The sequence below is a fragment of the Crocodylus porosus genome, unplaced genomic scaffold (assembly GCF_001723895.1).
Source record: "Crocodylus porosus isolate Cpor-Errol unplaced genomic scaffold, CroPor_comp1, whole genome shotgun sequence".
Classification (NCBI taxonomy): Eukaryota; Metazoa; Chordata; order Crocodylia; family Crocodylidae; genus Crocodylus; species Crocodylus porosus.
Window position 1 is genome coordinate 128,887,190 of NW_017728886.1, and position 15,327 is coordinate 128,902,516.

General features: G+C 43.4%; 1 protein-coding gene and 1 long non-coding RNA gene across 5 annotated transcripts in view; one reads left to right on the forward strand and one right to left on the reverse strand.

Annotated features, from left to right (window-relative positions):
- FBXL7 (F-box and leucine rich repeat protein 7) overlaps positions 1-15,327 on the forward strand; it is a 330,312-nt gene that overhangs the window by 109,670 nt on the left and 205,315 nt on the right. Inside the window, exon 3 of one of the 4 annotated variants that reach the window (XM_019541814.1) lies at positions 5,070-5,176. The exons of the other annotated variants lie outside the window; for them this stretch is intronic. The gene's annotated coding sequence lies outside the window, so the exon portion shown is untranslated. The remainder of the gene's footprint in view (positions 1-5,069; positions 5,177-15,327) is intronic. 4 annotated transcript variants of the gene reach the window in all.
- Positions 14,436-15,327, reverse strand: part of LOC109314604 — an 11,979-nt gene continuing 11,087 nt past the window's right edge. Inside the window, exon 3 of the long non-coding RNA XR_002102323.1 lies at positions 14,436-14,773. This is a non-coding gene — a long non-coding RNA (uncharacterized LOC109314604). The remainder of the gene's footprint in view (positions 14,774-15,327) is intronic.

The following is a 15,327-nucleotide window of genomic DNA, read 5'->3' on the forward strand; positions in this document are numbered from 1 at the left end:
GGTTCAAGCGCCTACATTGAACACCTTCAAGAGTAAATTGGATGCTTATCTTGCTGGGATCCTATGACCCCAGCTGACTTCCTGCCCTCTGGGCAGGGGGCTTGACTCAATCTCCCGAGGTCCCTTCCAGCCCTGATGTCTATGAAATCTCTGAAATCTCCAGAACACATGCACATGTGTGTTTGGAAAGCATCACTTGCGTAATTGAAGAGCTTGTTGAGGCCCCAGTAAAAACAGACCAGTAATCTCTTGATTTATCTTCATAATAGCTTAACATAATCAAAAGGTAGTAAAATTTCTACATGTTGAATCAGAAAAATCAGCTTTATTCAGGAAAGGAATATTAGAACATGCTTAATATACTGGCAGCTACGTGCTTGCCTGAAACTGGGCTTTATGCAGGGGGTGGAAGTGCTTATTAGGATTTCAGCTCCAGTCTAATTTTGTCAAAAGTTCAGTTCTCTGTTGGATTCTCAGTAATCCAGAAGAGAGTAGTTGGATTTTGAAAAAAAAATAGGTCTGTAGCTTTCTCAGGGAATTGTTTATTACTTTTGCTTATCACTAGAAAATTCAGAGTTTATTTTTTCTGTGGTACTTGAAGGACTACAAAAGACCACTTTTCTGAATTTTGGTCACATTTTTTTCCTTTCTAAATAAAGATACTTACTCTTGTATGGGTGATGATGTATCATGTTTTTAGATGTTAATTTGTATGAAAAATTCTAAAAAAAAAAAAAAAAAAAAGTGCATACACAAATATTTACCATATTTACTTGCATACCACGCGCACACTTTCCCCCAAAATCAGCATCCAATACAAGAGTGCGTGTCTTACAGAGAAGCTGATATTTTTTGCAGGGTGTGAAGAGACAGCAAGAATAAACAAAAGACTTTTGGCAGGAGAAGTGTCCAAAAAAGAAAGACGGAGGAGCATGGAGATTCTGGAGCAGCTGCTCCGTGATGTTCAGGCAAGGTGCAGGGGAGAGGGGCGGGGCAAAGGAGAAATAGATGCAGAAGAAGAGGCGTGGAGCTGGTGAGAGCAGGGAACAAGGAAACCCCGGAGAGATGAGGCTCCTGGTGAGTGAAGGTGGGACTAACAAAATGGGGGAGCTCCGACAAGGGAAGTGAACAGAAGTGATCTTCAAGGAGGAGGAAATAGGGACCTAGGAACTCTCCTATCCTTTCAAGGATAATCAGGACTGTGCAGATGTTGTGTATGACATGTCTCTTAATTGGTCAGACATGTTTTTAAAAAAGAAAATGAGGTGAGAGTCGGTAAATATTGTTATAATATCAGACAGTGCAATCTGAAAATGAAAGTCTAGGAGTGTACACTGGGTTAGATGCAACCCCCACAAGTGGTGCATTGGCCAGGAACTTTGACAACAGCCTAAGTCGCAAAGAACACATGGAAATGCTGCCAGGCACAATGGGGAGTTCTGAACCGCTTTAGCAGACCTTACATCTGGTGAGTCAGCTGCTGCTACAACAACAACAACAACAAGCAACTCAACAAACTGCTCTTGAGGAAAACTGGCTCCACCAGCAAGCATGGACTCAACAGAACTGAGTGGAGTTGAAGGTACTCAAGATGACTCTGCAGGATAACCCTCCAGAAAGGCTTCTGGGTTTTGAAGGAGTCGCTTTGGCCTTTGGTTTGGATCAGAATAGATGGGCTGGTCAATTGGGGGTATCGCTGATTGGAAGACTCCAGTCCATTTATTGACCTATGCACCAGGCGAAGCAGTCAACTGTGACAAAGTAAAAAAGGAAATCATGTATCATTTGAACATCAACCCAGAGAGATATCATAAAGCCTTTTGAATCAAGAAGAGAAGAGAGGACAAGTCCCCGTGGATACCACTCCAGCATTTAGCCGATCTATTAGATAAGTGGCTGAGACCCCAAGAGGTGTCTGAAGTGGAACTGTGCACTCAGAGTTTACGGGAACAGTTTTTAATGGACCTAGATTAAGGTACATTGCGGTGGGTGCATTGTTACCGCCCAAAGTCGCCTGCTGAGGCATTGAGATTAGCCGAAGATTTTGACAGCGCACAAGGAGAAGGCAACCAAGAACAGGGTATCAAAGGAAGGCTGGACACCATACTACCAGAAGTCGATCATAAAGAACCCTGGGAAATGAGGTGATCAATAATGTGTTTCTGGTGTGGACAGATGGGGCACATGGCAAGAGAATGTACGAATGTTCCTTCACCAGAATCAACATGAACGGGAGCCATTGTTTGATGCCAGGAGCAGGGGGGTAATGGACAGGTAGAGATGATGAAAACAGGCAGGGAGAAATTGAAGGATTAAACCAACAATTTGGGTTAGGGTAGGTGGGAAGAAGATGCAAGCCATTGTGGACATGGGTTGCACACTGACCTTAGGGCAGACTTGGCTCCAAGGGATTGGGCTCCGTGAGTGGATGCGGTGAAGATGATTTGTATGCATGGGCAACCATCAGTGTATCCATGGAAGAAGTATTGGGTGGAAGTATTGGGCGTCGTGAGAGAAATGCCGGTCAGGCTAGCCAAGGATCTACCGTATCCAATGATATTAGGCCGAGATATGGTAAATTTCTGTCCAGTGTTGGATACAGTGAGAGCACAAGAGGAAAAACAGATGGGACTGGTGGGAGAAGGGTGAGAAGCTCCAGCCGAGCCAGAGGATTTGATCTAGAGAGTTTTGCAAGCAGTGCTCACTTCGGGGAAGCCCAACAGGGAGAAGATCTGTTCTGAGTCATTATTCGGTCGGAACTGGCCAGACGAGACTAGTGGGTAATAATGCCTCGAGCGGTGTCACGCATTACCCAGATACTAAATAAGGAAGGGTCTATCGTATAGAATTACATTGGGCCAACCTGATGGAGTAGAGATGCTACAGCATCTAATTCTCCAGAGGTATAGAAACTCTATTGAAATTGTCACTTACAAATCCATTGGGAGGTCACATGGGGAAGAATAAAACGGAGGCTAGACAGACTAAATGGTGTTTCTGGCCCTGACTCTATGAGCAAGTCGAAGACTTCTGTAGAGCTTGCCCTAATTGTCAGCAGGTTGGCCTCCAAAAACCTCTTCCAGTACCCCTATGTTCAATGCCGGTAGTGGAAGAGCCCTTTCCCTGAATAGCCCTAGATATAATAGCGTCACTACCAAAAAGTTCTGTGGGCTACCAATTCTTACTAGTCTTTAATAGACTATGCCACTTGCTTCCTTGAAGCAATCCCTCTATGCACAGTTACAGGACCTTGGGTAGCAGAGCAATTGATGAAGTGGGTATCAAGACTGGGTATACCCAAAGAAATAATCACTGACCAAGGGACGAACTTCCAAGTCCCACGTAAGGAGAAGTCTATACCAAGTACTCAAGATGCGACACTTGCGTGCGGCTGTATACTACCCCCAAACCAAAAAGTTGGTGGAAAGGTTTAACGGGACTCTCAAAAATATGCTACGACATTGCGCTCAAGAAGAACCATGGAAGCGGAACTCGTTAGTACCACCCCTGTTGTTCGCAAGTAAGGGAACTCCTGCAATCTTCCCTTGGGTTTGCTTCGTTCAAACTGGCATACAGCCACCAACCATGAAGCCTGTTGGATGTGGAACAGGAGGAATGGGAGAAAGGGGAACCAACCAAGTATGTACAAGAATTGAGGAAAAGATTTACGGAAAGCAGGAGAGGTAGCCAGAGAACATCTCCAATGAGCACAAGAGAGACAAAAAGTCAAGTACAACAAAGGGACAATGAAGAGAACTACGGGAAGGGCAAAAAGTGTCAGTACTACTACGCAGTGCAATGAGTAAATTCTTAACTTGTTGGCAAAGACTGTCCAAGATAATTAGGCGAGTCGGCCCTGTTGATTTATGAAATCTTATGCCCCGGACACAAAAAAGACAAATTTTTTTCATGTCAATTTGTTGAAAACATGGAATGAACCAGAGTGTCTGTTGGGAACCCAAATAAGAGAACAGTCAGAGCCAGAAACCAAAACAAACAAATTCAAAAGGGGACGGGAAGCTGATAAAGGAGTAGGTTTAGAAGATCAACTGACAGTAGAACAAAAAGAATAGTTAAAGCTCATAATAAACAAATTTGGAGATGTTTAACGAAACCCCAGGATATGCTAAAAGAATAAATCACAAAATTATCACTTCTGAGGGGGAAGTGATTAGAGAAAAATGGAAGAGCATTCCATATCATTGGTATGATATGATAAAAGCAGAGTTTGACAAGATGTTGGCTCTGGGAATAATTAGTTGTGTAGTCCAGGGCGTAGTCCATCAGTAGCTGTGCCCAAACAAGATGGCTCAATACAATTATGTGTGGACTACAGAAAATTAAATGCAATACCAAAATTTGACGCTTTTCTCATGCCATAGATAAGTGAATTATTAGAAAGAGTTGGAAGGGCCAAATTCATATCTACCTTAGATCTAGCTAAGGGTTATTGGCAGATTCCTGTCCGCAAAGAAGACCAGGTGAAAAACTGCTTTTGGCACACCCTGGCAACTGTACGAATCCAAGCGTGTGCCATTTGGCCTACATGGAGCTGTGGCAACGTTCCAAAGATTAATTGATTTGGGTCCTGGCACCACATCAGCAATATGCCGTAGCATATATGGATGATATTATAATTTATGCTGTTGACTGGGGCCAACATTTAAATGCCCTTCGAGCAGTTCTTCAAGAATTAAGACTGACCGGTTTAACCATGAATCCATGCAAATGTGCATTAGTCAAAGCTGAAACCAAATACTTGGGCATTATGGTTGGACAGGGGTGTATTCGTCCACTCACGGACAAAATAGCAGCTATTTGGGACTATTCACCACCCCAAACAAAGAAACAAATGCAGGCCTTCCTAGGATTGGTCAGTTATTACCTCCAGTTCATTCCCCATTTCGTGGCAGTGACAGCCCCGCTAACTGGTCTGTTAAAGGGACAAGGTAACAGACCCATACAGTGGAACGCGTACTGTTTTGGAAACTTTTCGGAAAACACAACAGGCTTTATGTAAGAACATAGTCCTTCAAACACCCAACTTCACACGTCCTTTCATGTTGCAGATGGATGCCTCTAATCATGCCCTGGGAGCAGTGTTAACTCAAGTGACTGACGATATGAAATACCCAATTGCCTATGCCAGCAGAAAATTGAATCCACAGGAGCAAAGGTATGCCACAACTGAGCGGGATTGTTTAGCTATCAAACGGGGCACAGAATATTTTTGGTATTACCTCCTGGGCCGCATGTTCACATTAGTTACTGATTATGCCCCTTTAAAGTGGCTGCAGTCCACACAAATTGACAATGCATGGATCACCCGCTGGGCCCTCACTTTACAACCCTTGCATTTCCACATCGGCATGGCTGGTCCTAAATTCAGTGTTGTGGCAGACTTCTTGTCCCAGTGTCGTTGCAGTGACGACTTCCCAAACTCACATTACTTGCTGAGGTGAGACTCCTGCACTTTGAGACTGCAACGGAAGGCTGGAATGTAAGGTGCCTAGCGGCATCTTAAGGGGGAGGATGTGTGAAAAGACAGTGAGAATAAACAAAAGACTCCCGGCAGGAGAAGGGTCCAAAAAAGAAAAAGACGGAGACATGGGAGGAGTGCAGAGATGCCAGAGCACCTGCTCAGTGGTGATCAGGCAAACCACAGGAGAGAGAGGTGGGGCCGGCAAGAGCGGGAAAACGAGGAAACCCTGGGGAGAGGAGACTCCCAGGGAGTGAAGGAGACCAGTGGGACTAACACTCTCCTCTCTTTTCAAGAATATCAGGACTGTGCGAATGTTGTGTATGATGTGTCTCGTAATTGGTCAGACATATTCTTAAAAAAATTGTTTATTTTTAAAAGAGGCAAGAATCGGTAAATAGTGTTATAATATCAGATGGTGCAATCTGAAAACGAAAGTCTAGGAGTGTACGCTGGGTTAGATGCAACCCTTCACACGGCAGTAGAGGCATGACAGCATCCAAGAATAGCGCCAATTTGTTAACAGCTGCGAAAGGGTTAACACTGGGCTCCACCCCTATTTCTTGCTGTCCTGGAGGGAAGAGGCAACCATTTTGCAAGACAGCCAGCTCCAGACCATAGTTCTGGAAAAATATTTTTTCCTACTTTCTACCTTCCAGAAACAAGGTCCATGTCTTATTTTGGAGTTGTGTGCAACAAAATATGGTATTTTAGAATTAATTCTAAAATAATACCATCACAAATATCTTTCCATATTGATCATGCAAAATGGACATAATAGTTTGTGCACAAAATAATGTGCGTCTTGCTTGATACGGTCTGTTATCCATTGGCTAAGACATACATAGCTGACTGAAAACTCTTCATCTCTTTCCTGCATAAGGAACTGGGAAGAATCTTTTTGGTTGTTCCAAATGATGATGAAATATCTTTAAAGATATATTGAATAGGAAAGACGTATGCCTGTTTTTCATTATCTAGCCTCACCTCCTAAAAAAGAAAAAAGAAATAAAAAAATAAATATTGTGAAGCATTATTATTGTCTTGGGGTAAACTTGACAGTTGATTTTAGTGCAAAGAATTAATTGGAACAGTTTTAATGCTTCAGAATGTGCCTGGCTTCATAGTAACCTCCAATGAAACCTTCAGATATCACAGTAATTTTTTTTGTCTACCTTCCACTTCTATACAACATACATGAAACTGTAGTGAGAAAATTGTTAACTTTAAGTTGCATTGCTTTTTTTTTCCCCTCGTTTTAATTTACAAACCGACCTAATACAGCACCAAGGCAGATTTGATAAATGGACTTGTTCCAAAGTTTGTGTGTGAAAGCAGTACTAGGGTAGACCAGCGAGCTGAACTTCTGCCAAACACACACCAGTCCAACTGCTCAACCGCTATGGTACTGCACCCTCTAACACTACTGGGACCTTGTGCTTTTTAAAGGCATTTCTGTTTTCAGATGCATGCAGTTCAGTGGGTATCACAAGAGACAAGTGCCCTTTCCATGTCTTGGGATACTTGTGTGGGATTCTCTAAAACATATTCATGACATTAATTGAAAGCCAGGCACAGTATAATATTTGCTTTTACAAACAAATTTAACTAATAACTAAACATAGCAATGTGATCTTCAGTTTTCTTCTACATTCATTATGAAAACTTCCTGTTGGTATTAATGGTTTTTCATCCTCTAATCTGATCTGTAATACGAGTGGACATAACACAGTAATTAAGGAATTAATTTCTAAGCCCCTAACTTCTGGCTAAACTAGAGCAATAACTGAGGTGGGTGTGTAGGCTAGTTTTAAAATCATGGAAAATCCACCCTTTTGCCAGGGGAAATTTGTTCTGATGTTCATGTGCCCTCACCAATAAATTGGCACCTTATTTCTAGTTGAATATTTTTTCTTTGTCTGTTCTCTTAAGCTTGGTGAGGTTTGCTGTACCAGAGATGAAAATGGGTACATTTCATGCATTCATACTTGCATTCAAATCATTTTAATTACTTATATCCAATTTCTCATGGTCAGAGGCTCTTTTGTGGGGGGGTTTTGTTTGTATTTTTTTAAGCCGAAGAAATTTTGAGCTTAGTAAATAGGTAACAGAAGCAACACTGGGCAACTCTGTGCCTTGGACAGCAGCCATATGTGGTGCGACACCGGTGCTGCATTGTTGGTAGCAGTGGCAGGGTTAGCTGCGGTTAGGGCTATGCCCTTCCCAACCTATTTTCACCTTCCTGTAGTTGCGTTACTGATAGCTAATATCCTGTAACAATCTTAATTTCAACAAAGGATTTTGAAAGGCATCAAACAGTAATAGTCATGAGAGTTAGGACAAAGTTGCAAACTTATTCTGTATTAATGCAAACCAATTTAGTGTAAACTGGGTAAGGCTCCTTTGCAACTTATGACTTAACATTTCCTTACATTTGAACTTTTAACTTTTAGTATATATGCTCATGTACTCACTGGCATACATTGCAATATTATCCATTTCTAGGGATACCAGTCCCTGAAACCCAGGATATCAGTACAGGATTGCCTTTACCAAACCATTCTCTCATAAATCCCTGGACTACTCCTTAACTCTTGTTTACCTCACTCATAACACACAATATTTGGCATCTGGCAGTGCTGTGTATAATTGTTTGCCTGATACTTTGTCTTACAAAGCCCTGGCTATAGTTTATCACTTATTTTAATTTTAGTTGTGTGAACTGAAATGTCTTCATGCTGGATATGCTGGTTTTGATTTTTAGTAACCCACCCAGTATTGCATCTAGACAGGTGCGGTAGAGAGAGGGATAGAAGGCAACTGCCTTTAAAAATTATACTGGCCCATGGGCTGATCTAGGAATTTGAAAAGTGGGGCTGCGGGAGGTGCTACCAGTGCTGCAGGGGAGGTTGAAACCCTTCCCCCTTTTCCCTCCCTGAGGGCAGACTGTGCCATGGCAACAGCTTATGGGAACTTTTTGGAGTCCCCAAAGCAGGTAAAACTCCCCTGACTGCTCTTCTGCCCACCCCACTCCTGCCTCTTCCAGTGCAGGCACCTTCCCTCCTCTCCATTTCTCTCCCATTGCTCTGTCATGCTCTCCAGCAAGTTTTCATCTGGGTGCAAGAAGCGGGGCGGGGGGGAGCCTGCCCAGTGCTGATTACAGGGGTAGGGCAGCCCTAGGTCTGCTCCTTTCTGCTGCAAGTGGGGGCTTCAGTAAGTGTCAGGGAAGCCCCAGAGACCACACCAGATGACGTCTCTGGGGAGCAGCTGCATGGGGTGTTGGGTCGGTGGCAGTGGCAGAGTGGAGTCCTTGCACCCTCCCCTTCCATCACACTTTTCCTCACTGGCCTGGGAGCTCCAGCTGCATGAAGAGTGGATCAAAGTGCTGGGCAGGAGTGGCAGTAGTGCTATCAGTGGGTCATTTCTGTCTCCCAGGTACTCCCACTCTCTCTGTGTCCCCTGGGTCCAAGAGCAGGTATTGGAAGGAGGATCTGGTGCACTTGTCCCCAGCCCTGCCTGACACTGCACCTGCTCCTTTCTGCTGCAGCCCCAGTGAAGACTCAGCCTTGCCACTGCTGCTGACCCAGCACTCTATGCAGCTGTTTCCTGTGGCCCTTGGCTGGAGTGGATTAGGAGCAGTCCTGGGGGCCTCCCATGTCCCCAAGTCAGCTAGGGACAGCAGCACCAGTGATTGGGTCCCTCTTTTCTTACCTGCTTCCTGCTTCATCTCCCAGGTGTCGCAGTCCACACTGCAGCTCCAGCCATGCCTCAGACAGGGGACCCAGCCACAGGAAAATGGAGCTACTGGCACATGATTTTCACTGTGGAAGGGGGAGTGCAACTACACTCCTGCACTCCCTCCTCCATCCCCCCAATCTGCCTGTGTACTGTCACTTCTCTCCTTGCAATCCTTTATTCCATTTCATTACATACCTTCCAACTTCTACAACCAGTGAGGCAGAGATGCTATACACAACTAGTTCCTGCAATATACTCTCATTTGTCCTTAGAACAGGCTGGGGACAATAGTTTGTGTGCAGGTGATTAGATTATATGGGAACACATATGTGGAATGGGATCAAATTTAAAAATATGCAGAAAGGGTTTAATTTTGGTATTTCTTAACTCTTGAGCACTTGGTACTTTAAAGTTCTTTACAAAGTTAACTCTTTGTTCATCATGTGTATAACCTTAATTCTTCAGCCTTTGCCAATAGAAGTAGACATGCAATTAAAGTTAGACATACAATGAAAAGTGGGGTGCAGGAGGTCACATGCAAGTAGACATGCTATGAAAGATAGACTGAGGATCAGGATTCTGGGTTCAGGTCCAAGCTTTGCTGCAAGGTTTTTGTACGAGGCAGTTACCTTCTGCCTAGGTTCTCAATCTGCAAAATGAAGTAGGCAGAAAATAGTCAAAGGGACCATATCAGAGGTGCTTAACCTGGATCTAAATTTTGATAACATTTTCCACAGCTGTGTACTAGATTTCAAAGGATCATCAAAGAATTTTGGCACTTAAATTTCCACATCTACCATAAATGGAGTTAGGCCCTTGACTATTCACCTGGTTCACATGTGCAATCACTTTTTTTGTTTCTAAACATATAGGCAGGAAAATGTGGATGCTAAAAAAACCAGCAACGCTTTGACTGTAACTTTTGAGGACCTTTCTGAAAATTTGTTGCTGTATTGGGTAATAGCAAAAATGATCCTTAGTTGCTTGTTGAGTTTTTCCTCCTCCCATATAAGCTGTCATATTCCCAGTGAAGCTGGGATACTGTTCATTGCGACTTCTGTGGGTGAGGGAAGAAAGAATCAATTACAGATTTCCCTACTACTGAACTCCAGCCAAGCATCGGCAAATGAATTTAGCAGATGTTTCTACTTTTGAAGTCTTTTTTGGAAGGAATGTTATTAACCAATTTCTCCTTCCTCCCAGGAGATAATGGGGACAGCAGTATAGCTGAGATCTGACAACTCATTACGTAATGGAAGAATATATTAATATTGACCCTGGGCATGTTGACATCTGGATTTGAATTGAGCTCTTTTTTAATTGGACTGTAAGGTGGATAGAAAACTGGCTGGATTGTCAGACTCAAAGGTTGGTAATTGGTGACTCAATGTCTAGCAGGCAGCCAGGGTTGGTTCTGGGGCCAGTTTTGTTTAATATCTTCATCAAGAACTTCGAAGATGGGATGGGAGGTGTACCCTCAGCCAGTTTACAGGTGACACCAAGGAGTAGTAAATATGCTGGAGGGTATAACTAGGATTCAGAGAGACTTGGACAAATCGGAGGATTGGACCCACAGGAATATCATAAGCTTCAACAAGGACAAATGCAAAGTTCTGCACTTAGGATGGAAGAATCCCATGCCCCAGTACAGGCTGGGGGCTGACTGGCTGGGCAGCAGCTCTGCAGAAAAGGACCTGGGGGTTACAGTGGACAGTAAGCTGAATATGAGCCAATAGTGTGCCGTTATTGTGAAGAAGGTTAACAGCATACTGGGCAGCATTAGTAGAAGCGTTGCCAGCAGATTGAGGGAAGTGATTCTTCCCCTCTATTTGGTACTGGTGACCACATCTGGAGTACTGTGTTCAATTTTGGGCTCCCTGCTACAGAAAGGATGTGGACAAATTGGAGAGAGTCCAGCAGAGGGCAGAAGAAATGGTTAATGGACTGGCTCATGACTTCTGAGGGAACTGGGTTTATTTAGTCTGGAGGAGGGAAGATGGAATGGATTTAATAGCAGCCTTTCAACTACCTGAAGGGTGGTTGCAAAGAGGATACAGCTAGCCTGTTCTTGGTGGTGGCAGGTGACAGAACAAGGAGCAAGGTCTCAAGTTGTAGGAAAAGGAAGTTTGGGTTAGATATGAGGAGGAACTTTCTCGCTGGGGGGTAGTAATGCACTGGAACAGGCTTCCTAGAAAGGTTGTGGAATCTCCATCCTTGGGTTTTTAAGACCCAGGTAGACAAAATCTTTGCTGGGATGATCTAGTTGGGAATGGTCCTGCTTTGAGCAGGGTGTTTGACTAGATGATCTCCTGAGGTCCCTTCCAACCCTAATTTTCTGTGATTCCATGATTCTAAGATAAGATCATCCTTCTTGGTGATACCAGTTCTGTAGTGGGCAGAAACTCTGAGCTACGGAAAGGAACACTTGGAAAAGAGAATCTTCATTTAACTCCAAACATAGGCAAGATATTCATTATCATAGTGAAGCTGAGACCTGGAGGAAAATCCCACTCATTTGAACAGCTCCAGGTCACTCTTGTTTGCTTCTGTGAAGTGTATGAATTGCTTTGACTTGCTGTCAACTTCACAAAAGCCAAAATCCTTCACCAACCAGCTCCTCCACAAATTACAAATGGAAAGTAATCCTTAGAGAATATTGAGCTTTTTCCTACCTGGGTAGCCACTTTTCCCAAAAAGTAAACATAGATGGCAACATTAGACATGGGATAAAATTTGCTAGTGCTGCCTTTGAAAACAATTTTGGAGATGTTCAATGGTTTCGGTCCTGATATCGTGATCAAACTTCTCATCTACCAGGCTGCTATCATCCCTATTCTGTTGTATGGGTGTGAAACTTGGATGACATATCAAAAACACCTGAAAGGTTTGGAACATTACCATTAGTGATGTTGTTGGGAAATCTGCTATATCAATAGGAAGGACAGAAGAATGTATGTCAGAGTTCTGGCTGAAGTAAATTCTACTGGCTTCAAAGCCATGCTCATATGACACCAAGACATGTTGTTACAAGGTTGCCTGACAACTGGCTTCCAAAACAGGTCCTGTATTTCCAAGCAATCATTCCTGGATTTCTGCAGAACTTGTATATAATCCTGAAGCAAGTACTCGGAGCTCCTTCCAGAATAATTGTACTATCAGGATACATTTTCCAAAAGTAAAAATCTGTGCAAATTGAAACAGATAAATTGTAGCAATATCAGTACTGCTCATACATAGAATTCTACCAAGGAAAGGACTGGGTGCAATACTGTAACTCAAATTCAGTGACTGTAGCATGTTCTCTTAAGCCATCCCCTTCCTGGAGAGGTATGCTAGCTAGAAACTGTCTTGTCCCTATATTGCTGTACACACGCATTTCTGTTTAACTCATGAATTTTGACACTTGCTGTTTTAGCAATCTGATCCCGAAGGTTGATATATTTTTAGTATTGTTTCCTTCAAACAGCAGCGAGCATTATGTACAAGCTGAGACTACTGTAGATAGGAATGTCAGACATTCAGCCTGAAGGCCAGATCCAGCCTTCAGAGCTGCCTTATCCAGCCTGCTGACCTACCAACTGCCAGATGGGGGGCATAGCACCCAGTGGACATGGTGATGGGTGGCAGGAGGGTGACCCAGGGCCAACAAAGCCCCAGCTAGCTTCTGACTTCTTTGCTTGTTGCCACTGCCTCAGCCCCAGCTCCTTGGCTGTTTACTTCCACTGCCACTGCTGCCATGGTGTCTGGTGCCAGATTTGGAGCTGGAGTTGTCACTACTGTGTGCTCCACTCCAGAGCTGGAGCTGCCACCCCAGCATGAAAGGAGTCAGAGGGAGAAGCTCCAACTCCAGCATGGGGCACATGGCATGCAATGGGAGCTGGAGCCATTGGTGCCAGAGCATGCATCAGGTGGGAGCTGGAGCTGTTGAACCTGTGCCCTGAGCTGGATCTGGCCAACAAGGAGCTTCAGTCTTGGGGCAGGAAGTAAATATGACACCCCTGATGTAGATAATTGAGATCAACTACCACTAATACCAAGGGTGCACCAAAGAAAGATAGAAGCAGCAGCTGATTCCCAGAAAGGGTTATATGTTGAAAAGCTCATTTTCTGAGCATTTATTCAGTCCCATGCAGGTTTTTAGAGCATTTAGGAGATGCTTAAAGCAAACAACTGTCCAACCTCATTGATGATAGCAGGCAGATTCTCTGCTTTAATGAAAAGATAAGACCTTCATGGCAATCGCTATACAGTGGCTATAGGTCACATGCATGGGTTTCATCAGATGCCTGAAGATGCGGTTATGAAGAAATTTCCTCAGTAGGCTTTTCTGTCTTTACCAGTACTAGGCATGGAGGGTGCTGTCAAGATTGTACTGATGTATTCCATTCTGTTGGAGTGGGGAGGGCAGATGGGCAGGGCAGGTGGTCATCAATCCCTTGTTCCTACAGAAGGGCGTATGTGTGGAAAACAGCAGTGAGCTGAATTGATAACATTCAAATCCAGAACTCTGGCAGAGGTCAGACTAGTGTGAGTCCCAAGGTTCAGGCTGAGCCCATATCTAATAAAAGCCAACTATTTCAGTTCATATCCTGTCTACTGAAAAGATGCATGGAATCAGACAGCATGTTGAAAGGGTTTTATAACAGGTTTGTTTGTTTGTTCCAAAATGTGGTCTGTGCTTCAAGGTGGTCTGATACTAATGCAGATTTTACTGTATAGTTCTGCCACCTCTTCCCCCCCCCCCTGTAGTGAATTGGTAATAGGTTGGTAGTTTTGCATAAGATGCTACACATGTTGAACTTGAAGTGTCTGATTGTGCTCTGTGGATTGTTTGAATCTCAGTCCATGTAATGTGCAGCTAAGTAGTATTCTGGAGCTCATACTATATTAATACTTTGGTTGCCCTGCTGTTGGGCACCTTCATAGAGATATGAGAGACTTGTAGAAGGATAGAAGGGCTTGAAGATGAAAGTTCTGCACTCTCACATTGTTGAGCCTGGAATATCTATTTCTTATAGCAAATCAGACGAAGAAAGTCCTCTTTCTTGTGTGTCGTCCGTGTCCGTCCTATTCCCCCCACCCCCCTAATTCTTTTTGACTTAAGAAAAAATGCTGGATGAATTTTACAGCCATAAAAGCAATGGTACTCTGCTGCCAACAAGTAGAACAATGGAATCTTGTAGAGACCTTTATGCCCTCTATAAAAATGAGATTAGCTATAAAATAGCAGAGATTTAATGAGAGAATTTAGGCATCGGCAACAGCTCTGTTCCACATGGATGGTGGATGCCTGCTCACCAAGCTCTGGGAACTACCTCCACAAAGTGCACAATCAAAGCACTTTAAATGTTAGGTGAATTACTATCCTTTCTTTTTAAAAGTAGCTTTTTCTGATTTTTATCTCAGAACATATACCGTTCTTATCTGCTACCTAGTTGTCATAAAGTCTCTCCAGCTGATCAGACAATTCTTTGGGTAAATCCGCTATCTTTTATGAGACCGACTAAAATAGCTGGAACAATTCTTCTTCGTAAACTTTCGGGTACAAACACCCTTCTTCAGCTGAGCAGAATTTCTATGTGGAAGACTTGAAACCAATTATCTCTTCAGGTAGTTATTGCAAGTTACATTTACAGTATTTACACAGAATGGAAGTACAAAGGGAAAGCATGGGAAATAGTGGTATACCTGTGCAATTTCAGGAAGGATGCTTCTCCTTTTGTTTAAAACATTTGTCTCTGAAGCGGTGGACCGAATGACTTTAAGTACTACTGCTGCTGACCTAACTAATTAGCCATAAGATGGTTGTAGAGTAGCTTGTCTTCATTGTGTCCAGCTTCTTCTCATCCCAGAATCTAGAGCCTGGATTTGAGTAATTTTTCCTTTTGAAGAATTTGTCATTGATATTTTTGGTGTCTCCGTTATTGGGTCTCCAACTTCAGGCTTTTATTGGGCCCAGGTTTTTTGTGGAGGGTAGGTGTTCAATACTTCTCTGAAAAGTAAGCTTAATCAGGATGCCAAAATAGTTTCATAGTAGCTAGAGTCGGAAGGGACCTAGGTAGATCATCTAGTCCGACCCCCTGCCTTGGCAGGAAAGAGCACCGGGGTCA